This window comes from Bubalus kerabau, chromosome 13, assembly GCF_029407905.1.
Source record: "Bubalus kerabau isolate K-KA32 ecotype Philippines breed swamp buffalo chromosome 13, PCC_UOA_SB_1v2, whole genome shotgun sequence".
Lineage (NCBI taxonomy): Eukaryota > Metazoa > Chordata > Mammalia > Artiodactyla > Bovidae > Bubalus > Bubalus kerabau.
The window spans coordinates 18,570,375-18,580,498 of record NC_073636.1 but is presented as its reverse complement, the minus strand read 5'-3'; the positions used below and the strand labels follow the sequence as shown (position 1 = coordinate 18,580,498).

General features: G+C 46.8%; 1 protein-coding gene across 9 annotated transcripts in view; it reads left to right on the top strand.

The window, feature by feature from the left end:
- The first annotated feature begins 742 nt into the window (after window positions 1-742).
- Window positions 743-10,124, top strand: part of CREM (cAMP responsive element modulator) — a 67,966-nt gene continuing 58,584 nt past the window's right edge. For all 9 annotated transcript variants that reach the window (XM_055543671.1, XM_055543669.1, XM_055543665.1 and 6 more), the window contains exon 1: window positions 743-880. The gene's annotated coding sequence lies outside the window, so the exon portion shown is untranslated. The remainder of the gene's footprint in view (window positions 881-10,124) is intronic.

Below are 10,124 nucleotides of genomic sequence, written 5' to 3'. Positions count from 1 at the left end.
AGGGTTCCTGGTACACAACAGCTGACCGTTTTATCGGCCGGGACCGCCCCTATTACTAGAAAACCCCGGGTTTCCAGCTAGACGAAAACGAGACTCTCCCCTCTTCCAGGCGAGGGTTTTGCTTGTTACCAAAAAGCCTTCCTGTCCTCCGTGAAATCACCAAATGGGGACCCCGGGACCCTGGCAAGGTCGCCGAGGATCGGCGGCGGGCGGGGTCTCCGGGGCTCTTGGCCGGCGGCGGCGGGGTGGTGTCGGTAGGATGTGCTCCTGGGCCTTGCCTGGCAGCTGGGGAAATCCAAAGGGAAACCACTTCGGCACACACAACGGGACCACCTGGGTTAGCAGTTTTCTAAGGGTTGACTTCCTAGAGCAGGTGCCACCAGGTATCTTCCGGTTTCTACCGCACCGCCTCAGAACCCGCCTGCAACGCGGTCCTCGTCCCCGCCCAGCCTACTTCCTTCTCCAGGCCCCGCCCCTGGCCCCCTCCTCCCCACCTAAGACCCCTCCTTCTAGCCCGCCCTCAGGCCCCGCCCCTCATCCCCCTCCCCCACTGCCTCGTTCCATTCAATTGTTGGATTGTCGGCGCCGCACTCCCACCGGCGGCCGGCAGGGGGCGGGGTTCGAGCGTGGATTGCCTCGGCGTCCACTGGGCAGGGACAGGCGCGGAGCGGGGCGGGTGGGTGGACGCGCGGACTCCAGGCCGCGAGCGGGCGGGCGGCTGCGACGCCGCGTTGGATCGCGCTCTGCGGGGAGGCCGCGGCCGCATCAGCACTGACGTGGGGCAACGTGGGCCGGCGGCGGTCCCGGTGGGGCTCGTCGTCCCACCTCCTCGTGTCCGTAAGCAGTGACGAGGTCCGCTACGTAAATCGCTTCGCTGCGGGTAAGTGGCGCGCCGGCCGGCGGGACCCGCGGGGCCTGAGGCGGCGGTGCCGGAGCGGGGGCGGGGCGGGTAGCCGGGGGCCGTTTGCCCCGCGCACCTCAAGGGCTTTTTCCGAGGGGCCGCCGCTCCGGCTCCTGGGAGGCGAGGGCCGGCGGGCAACGCGGGTCGGTCGGCTCGCTCGCTCGCCGGAGCCGCCGTCCCCGATCCTCTCAACCCTAGACAGACCGAGAGGTGCTTCTGGAAGGCGCGCCACCTTCCTTCCCGTGCCCCTCTGGCGCCGGGACCAGCCAGCCAGGCGACCGCGGTCCAGACCGCGGACTCAGAGGGACGAGCGTCCTCGGACGTCTTCACTGCTCCCTCCGCCGGACCCGGATCCCTAGTGTGAGCCGCTTCCCTCCCTGCGCGGCTCGGGCAGCGGCGGCCGGCCTGCCCGGGGGTGAGCGATGCCGCCTGGCGGAACCAGTTCGGCCCACACCGGAGGCCCCGTAACCGAGCGGCTCACCAAGCGGCTTCCGAACACCTCTGGCTTCCCCGCCTCATTCGCCGGGCTCCTGGGAGTGCAGCCACCCTCCTTGGAAATAAACACAAACCGAGATGCGCAGGGCTGGAGGTCCAAGGTGAAGACTGTGTTAGAAGACAGGAAGGTCGTGTTCTCTGGTTGTTCCCCTGTGGGTACCACATCTTTGGCCTAGTCGCCGTGCAACTTTTGAATAACAAGCTGCTTTCCCCTCTTAAGTCACAGTCTTTGAATCTTTGAACTTAAAAGGAACTTTTCCCCACTCAGTTCACTTCAGTTCAGTCGCTCAGTCGTGTCCGACTCTTTGCAACCCCATGGACTGCAGCACGCCAGGCTTCCCTGTCCATCACCAACTCCCGGAGCCTACTCAAACTCATGTCCATTGAGTCGGTGATGCCATCCAACCATCTCATCCTCTGTCGTCCCCTTGTCCTCCCGCCTTCAATCTTCCCCAGCATCAGGGTCTTTTCCAGTGAGTCAGTTCTTCGAATCAGGTGGTCAAAGTATTGTAGTTTCAGTTTCAGCATCAGTCCTTCCAATGAATATTCAGGGTTGATTTTCTTTAGGATGGACTGGTTGGATCTCCTTGCAGTCCAAGGGACTCTCAAGAGTCTTCTCCAACACCACATTTCAAAAGCATCAATTCTTCAGTGCTCAGCTTTCCACTAAAGAAAGGCAATCTGCAAACAATGTGTTTTGGCCTTTTTATAAGAAGTAGTAAAAAAAAAAAAAAAAAAAAAAAAAACCGGAGAAGGCAATGGCACCCCACTCCAGTACTCTTGCCTGGAAAATCCCATGGACGGAGGAGCCTGGTGGGCTGCAGTCCATGGGGTCGCTAAGAGTTGGACACGACTGAGTGACTTCACTTTCACTTTTCACTTTCATGCATTGGAGAAGGAAATGGCAACCCACTCCAGTGTTCTTGCCTGGAGAATCTCAGGGATGGGGGAGCCTGATGGGCTGCCGTCTATGGGGTCGCACAGAGTCGGACACGACTGAAGTGACTTAGCAGCAGCAGCAGCAGCAGCAGCAGTAAAAATACTGATGTCTAAAGAGCTACTTGGTGATCCAGACATAGTTTTTGAGAAGATATTTCAATGGGTTTGATCCTGGATAAGTAAACATTGAGACCACTGTCCAGTTCAGTTGCCCAGTCGTGTGGGACTCTTTGCGACCCCACTAATTGCAGCACACCAGGCCTCCCTGTCCATCACCAACTCCCAGAGTTCACCCAAACTCATGTCCATCGAGTCGGTGATGCCATCCAGCCAATCTCATACTCGGTCATCCTTCTCCTCCTGCCCCCAATCCTCCCAGCATCAGAGTTTTCTCCAATGAGTCAACTCTTTGCATGAGGTGGCCAAAGTATTGGAGTTTCAGCTTTAGCATCAGTCCTTCCAAAAACACCCAGGACTCATCTCCTTTAGGATGGACTGGTTGGATCTCCTTGCAGTCCAAGGGACTCTCAAGAGTCTTCTCCAACACCACAGCTCAAAAGCATCAATTCTTCGGGGCTCAGCTTTCTTCACAGTCCAACTCTCACATCCATACATGACCACAGGAAAAACCATAGCCTTGACTAGACAGACCTTTGTTGGCAAAGTAATGTCTCTGCTTTTCAATATGCTATCTAGGTTGGTCATAACTTTCCTTCCAAGGAGTAAGCGTCTTTTAATTTCATGGCTGCAGTCACCATCTGCAGTGATTTTGGAGCCCAAAAAAATAAAGTCTGACACTGTTTCCACTGTTTCCCCATCTATATCCCATGAAGTGATGGGACCAGATGCCATGATCTTCGTTCTCTGAATGTTGAGCTTTAAGCCAACTTTTTCACTTTCCTCTTTCACTTTCATCAAGACGCTCTTTAGTTCCTCTTCACTTTCTGCCATAAGGGTGGTGTCATCTGCATATCTGAGGTTACTGATATTTCTACCAGCAATCTTGATTCCAGCTTATGCTTCTTCCAGCCCAGCGTTTCTCATGATGTACTCTGCATAGAAGTTAAATAAGCAGGGTGACAATATTCAGCCTTGACGTACTCCTTTTCCTCTTTGGAACCAGTCTGTTGTTCCATGTCCAGTTCTAACTGTCGCTTCCTGACCTGCATATAGGTTTCTCAAAAGGCAGGTCAGGTGGTCTGGTATTCCCATCTCTTTCAGAATTTTCCATAGTTTATTGTGATCCACACAGCCAAAGGCTTTGGCATAGTCAATAAAGCAGAAATAGATGTTTTTCTGGAACTCTCTTGCTTTTTCCAGGATCCATCGGATGTTGGCAATTAATGATCTCTGGTTCCTCTGCTTTTTCTAAAACCAGCTTGAACATCTTCAAGTTCACAGTTCACATATTGTTGAAGCCTGGCTTGGAGAATTTTGAGCATTACTTTACTAGTGTGTGAGATGAGTGCAATTGTGCGGTAGTCTGAGCATTCTTTGGCATTGCCTTTCTTTGGGATTGGAATGAAAACTGTCATGTTAAGTGATGGTAATGACAGACATTTTTGGTGCATCTGTAAAATAGTTAAGAGTAAGCTAATGCTTGCACAAGGACTTGCTCTTCAACCTGGAGTTCCTTTGGTGAGTGTGAAGTTGTAATTACATGGATGTTTTGTGTACACATTTTGTAAGAGTGTATGAATAAATTTTTATTGAATGTGTAAACAAAGAAGAATGCTTTAGTCTTTCTGTTTCCCTATTGCCCCAGAAGCTTTCCTGAAATCTGGTGAATTTAACAAATTCCGGACTCCATAGACTAGTTTCCTACTGAGGCAAATCATTGTATGTTTAAAATATGAAATCATGTTTAGAATTATGGACATTTCATGAATAGTAGGGAAGAGTTTCAGGTTAACATACAAAAGGAATCCTGACTGAATCTTTTATCAGTATAGACATATATTCCTGATCCTGTTTTCTCCACCCTCGTGTTCTCTACAAGTTAATATTGGGCCAGTTCAACTGGGGAATGTACTTAAATGTCTTGGCCTATTTAGATAAACTTTGAAAAATAAAACTGAACAATGCAAACACTTAACAACTGCACCATTGATGTTTTGACAGGCAATCAGTATTGGTCATTAAGGAAAGAAACCTGAAATGTCATTGAATCCTGTTAATTTTCTACTTAATGGGATTGCTGTTGACCCATATAAAAGTCATCTTTGAGAAAAGTTAGGATCCTACATTGAATCTAGTTTCAATATTATCAGTACAGGTATATACATTGTAAAAATATAGATTTCAGGGGAAGTGTTTCTCATCCATTATACACATGTAGATAACTTTGAAGAAACTGAGATATACATTTTAAATCATTTTGTTAATTCCCTTTTAAAGCACACAAAGTATATAAAATACTGTTTACCATGAGAATTGCACAATAAACAGTGCCCTGTTTTTAAATCTTTCCTTCATGGGTTTTCTTTTAATGATGCTATAGGATATCCAGTAGAAAGTAAGAGAGAATGAAGAGAATAACCTAAGGATGACATTACTGGGGATTTATCTTAATATTACTCATGAAGACAAGTTGAGTCTTATGGTATAATTCAATTATAGCAAATTTTAAAAATACCTATTTTGCAAATCTCTTGACTGACCATCCCAGGAGTATTACAGGAAATTACTGGCAAGGTGCATGCAAAACAGTTTTGAAAAGAAGCATGGGCTGGTAAGGTTATTTGGAACTGTTTAAAATAATTGTCTCACTTGTGAGGAAGGAGGCTTGCCTCTAAGAAAACCTTACTAGCAACTTTTTATGAGGCTCTCCTGAAGTCTGTCTCCCCAAATGAGAAGCAACTTCACGCACACTTTGTGAACAGTGAACAGACCAATCAAATGTCAAAATGAAATCCTGCTAAATTTTAACAGTGGGGTTCATGTGATTCTAATATTTTTACTTTTGAGGATTCCTGAAAGTAAACTCAGTTTCTTCAAAGTTATCTTAATGAACATTTTTGTTTTTGTTTTTTTTTAAACTCAGCAGACTTAAAATTAGAACATCCTAATTCAAAATGTCAAATGTCATAGAGTTTTGTTCACATTCTCAAACAGCTTCAATTTTTTTCCACTGGTAGCACAAAAATTATTTAATAATTTAGTAATTTATAGCATAGCATTGATTATCATGAAAGTTTCCAGCTCTGGCATTGGGACAACTATGTATCATGCATACACACTTGGGATGCTTTTGCATTTCTTAAAATTATCGGAGGAGTGAAGTTTAACTTATTTAGACACGTGTCTGCACTTGGACACTAATTTTGTTTGTATACGCAAGATAGGACCAACCTGAGTATCACAACGTTGAAATTCATTTCTATAAACTTTAGCTAATTCCAGTGTCTTACCTACTCTTTCCCAGATTTACTAATCAGTGGTCGATGCAGTTGTACTTTACATGAAGGTAAGGGTTTCTGAAATATACCTAAAGTGCAGCAATGGAGCATGCTGTTGAAAAACCCTACAGTGATTGTTAGTCAAGCAATAACTCCCCCCAAAGATAGAAAGTTTTGTTTCCTTTCATGAATTGGGGCTGGGGCAGGGAAGGGGGACTTGGAGATGAGGAGATAGGCCATGATTATTTGAATTTCATTTTTCATTTCCTCCTTAGCAGCAGATTCTGCTGTTCATTGACTGAAATAGACAAAAGCAGGCACCAGGGGGGAATGAATGAGAATGAGATGCTTGAATAATTTTTAATCCTTTGGTGATTTTAGTAAAGAGTTAATATTTCTTAAATAATAATAGATATCTGAGGTGGCTCAGTGGTAAAGAATCTGCCTGCCGATGCAGGATATGCAGGAGACATGGGTTCAGTCCCTTGGTTGAGAAGATCCCCTGGAGGAGGAAATGGCAACCTACTCCAGTATCCTTGCCTGGGAAATTCCATGGAGAGGGGGAGCCTGGCAGCCTGCAGCCCATGGGATCACAGAGTCCGACACAACTGAGTGACTGAGCATGCATACATGCTTAATAGGTATCTGAAGCAATTAAACTGGGTGGTCTTGAATCTGTGTTAGAATGCTGCTTGATTTTCTGAGTGATTCATGTTCAAAATAGTAAAGACAGTATTTGCAAGTTTCAAATAATTTTTTACAAAAACTATTCCTGACCACTTGTATTTTTACAGAGAAGTGTAAAAATTATTTGAAAGTTATTCCAGTTTTGCTTCACAAAGATTACAAAAAGTTAAAAGTGGCATGATTTCCTGTTACTATTGTATGTTTTGTTTTTCCTGTACTCATCTTCACTTAAAAATACATAATAATCATAGGCTCATCCCTGTCAACTTCACATATATGGGCTTGGGTAATTGAAGTTGACTCTTGAACAACATGGGTGTTAGAGGTGTTAGTATATATCCCAATATACTTTTTGACTCCCCTAAAACTTAACTGCTGCTGCTGCTGCTAAGTCGCTTCAGTCGTGTCCGACTCTGTGCAACCCCATAGATGGCAGCCCACCAGGCTCCCCCGTCCCTGGGATTCTCCAGGCAAGAACACTGGAGTGGGTTGCCATTTCCTTCTCCAATGCATGAAAGTGAAAAGTGAAGTTGCTCAGTCGTGTCCGACTCTTAGCGACCCCATGGACTGCAGCCCACCAGGCTCCTCCATCCATGTGATTTGCCAGGCAAGAGTACTGGAGTGGGGTGCCATTGCCTTCTCCGAAACTTAACTGCTAATAGCCTATTATTGACCAGAAACCTCACCAATAACATAAACAGTCAATTGAAATGTATTTTGTATGTTATATGTATTATATACTATATTCTTACAATAAAGAAGCTAGAGAAAAGAAAATGTTATTAAGAAAACCATAAGGAAGAGAAACATTTATAGGACTGTACTATATTTATCAATACTATAAATTGACAAGATGAATCCTTTGTCAGTACATCAATACCATCTTAGATGATACAAAACACTGTAGCTGTTATATGTATTCCTAACACTAGGCACCAAAAATGAAAAGATAATATGAAAAGAAATTTTGTTTCATTTATAGATATAATGATTCATGCATTGACAGTGGCGCAGGAGCCTAGGCTCTACACTAAAGAATGAATCATTATAGAAATTTCCCTTAGAGGTGCACTGCCCTTTATTCCACGTTCTTTTCATTTTGACCATGCTAATTGTAGTGGGACTTCAGTTTTGTCTTTCTTGCAAAAACCATAGTACAATAAGGGCTAGAACTCAAGTTGACACCCAGATCAGCCTGCAGTGCTGTGCTGTGTATATCGCACACTGTGCTGCTACGTATGACCATTAGACCACACTGCCTCCTCAGGAACTGGGGACAGACAAAGGAAGCGGGAGTAAAGGCAGAGAATACCCAGATACGGTGCCTGAGGCCATGGTGACGTCAGTCTCCGACTGAGATAAAAAATATAGCAGGAAGGGAGATGTAGAGCAAAGGAGTTGAGGTTAGTTTTAAATATTTCAGGCTTGAGGATCTGTGAACAAACTGTTAAGAGATGTCAAATAGGCAGATACACATAGGCCCAGATGGCGCTGGTGGTACTGCCAATACAAGAGACAAAGGTTCGATCCCTGGGTCAGAACGATTACCCTGGAGGAGGAAATAGCTACCCTCTCCAGGATTCTTGCCTGGGAAATCCCATGCACAGAGGAACTTCCATGGTGTTGCAAAAGAGTCGGATACTCCTGAGCATTCGACCAGAGAGGGGTCAGGCTGGAGGTGAGATTTGAGACTCATCTAACAGGGATGAAGCAGTCTTGAGGGAGAGTGTTGTGGTTTTTGTGACTGGCAGCATGGAAACACCAACCCTTAAAGAGTGGGCCAAAGGAGACTGGGGCAAAGGACTGGATAACTTGGAAGGGAAGCTTGAATGTGGTGCCCTGAAGAGTTCAAGGAGGACAAAGTTTAGGGAGTAGGAAATGCTGTAGGTGTATTAAGGAAGATAGAGACTAAAAATCATTGCTTTAGATGTTGCTGCTGCTAAGTCACTTCAGTCGTGTCCAACTCTATGCGACCCCATAGACGGCAGCCCACCAGGCTTCCCCGTCCCTGGGATTCTCCAGGCAAGAACACTGGAGTGGATTGCCATTTCCTTCTCCATTTTGCTTTAGATGTTGCAAGCAGGCAATCAGTGATGACTCTCTAGAGAGTACTGGGAATGAAATAATTCTTTGATGAGCCTGAATCAGGATCAGGTTTTACTGATGGTCACTGTTCTGTTGTGAGGTTAATCATTTTCTCTCTTGATGTCTGGTGGCAGGGGTGGCAGGAAGCTGGGAAGAGGAAATAGGTGGCTGGTCCTGGGACTTGATCAAATGCCTTTTTCTACTTGAGATTCAAATGATAATGTATTACTTACTCAGAAATTAAACTCAAGAAAATGGTATTTCCAAGAGAAATTGGGAGTTACTTCTCCCCTCTTAGATGGTGTCATGTTATTGTTCAGTCGCTCAGTTGTGTCTGACTCTTTGCAACGTCATGGACTGCAGCACGCCAGGCTTCCCTGTACTTCACTATCTCCCAGAGTTTGCTCAAACTCATGTCCATTGAGTCGGTGATGCCATCCAACCATCTCATCCTCTATCATCCCCTTCTCCAGTCCTCAATCTTTCCCACCATCAGGGTCTTTTCCAATGAATTGGCTCTTCACATCAGGTGGCCCAGGTACTACTGGATGGTGTCATGCCCATCATCATTATTCAGATAATATTATCATTATTCCTTGTTTAAATGTCTGTCTTTCTCATTAGAATCCAAGTTCCTGGAGATCAGAGACATCTTATTATCTGTGTCTGGGTGCCTAGCACAAGGGCTGGTGTACCTTGGGTGCCAATTTATTTATTGTGCTAAGCTGCTTCAGTCATATCTGACTCTTTGCAACCCTATGGACTGTAGCCCACCGGGCTTTTCTGTCCATGGGATTTTCCAGGCAAGAATACTGGAGTGGGGAGAGGGGAGGAGAGGGTGAGATGTAGGGAAAGAGTAACGTGGAAATTTATATTACCATATATAAAATAGATAGCCAACAGGAATTTGCTGTATGGCTCAGGAAACTCAAACAAGGGCTCTGTATCAACCTAGAGGGGTGGGATGGGGACAGAGATGGGAGGGAGTTTCAAAAGGGAGGGGATATATGTATATCTATGGCTGATTCATACTGTTCGTGGGGTTATCAGGGCAAGAATACTGAAGTGGTTTGCCATTCTCTTCTCCAGTGGACCACATTCTGTCAGACCTCTCCACCATGACCCGCCCAACTTGGGTGGCCCCACATGGCATGGCTTAGTTTCACTGAGTTAGACAAGGCTGTGGTCTGTGTAATTAGATTGACTAGTTTTCTGTGATTATGGTTTGTGTGTCTGCCCTCTGATGCCTCTCACAGCCGCCCCTCCTGACCTTGAACGTGGAGTAGCTCCTCTCAGCCCTCCTGAGCCCGCGCAGCCACTGCTCCTTGCACGTGGAGTTGCTCCTCTGGGCCGCCGCCCCTGACCTCTGGCATGGGGTAGCTCCTCCCGGTCGCCGCCCCTGGCCTCGGGCATTGGGTAGCTCCTCCGGCCGCCGCCCCTGGCCTCGGGCTTGGGGTAGCTCCTCCGGCCGCCACCCCTGACCTCCTGCGTGGAGTTGCTCCTCTCGGCCGCCGCCCCTGGCCTCCGGCTTGGGGTAGCTCCTCTCGGCCACCGCCCCTGACCTCGGACGGGGAGCAGGGGTAGCTCCTCTCGGTCCCCGCCCCTGACCTCGGACATGG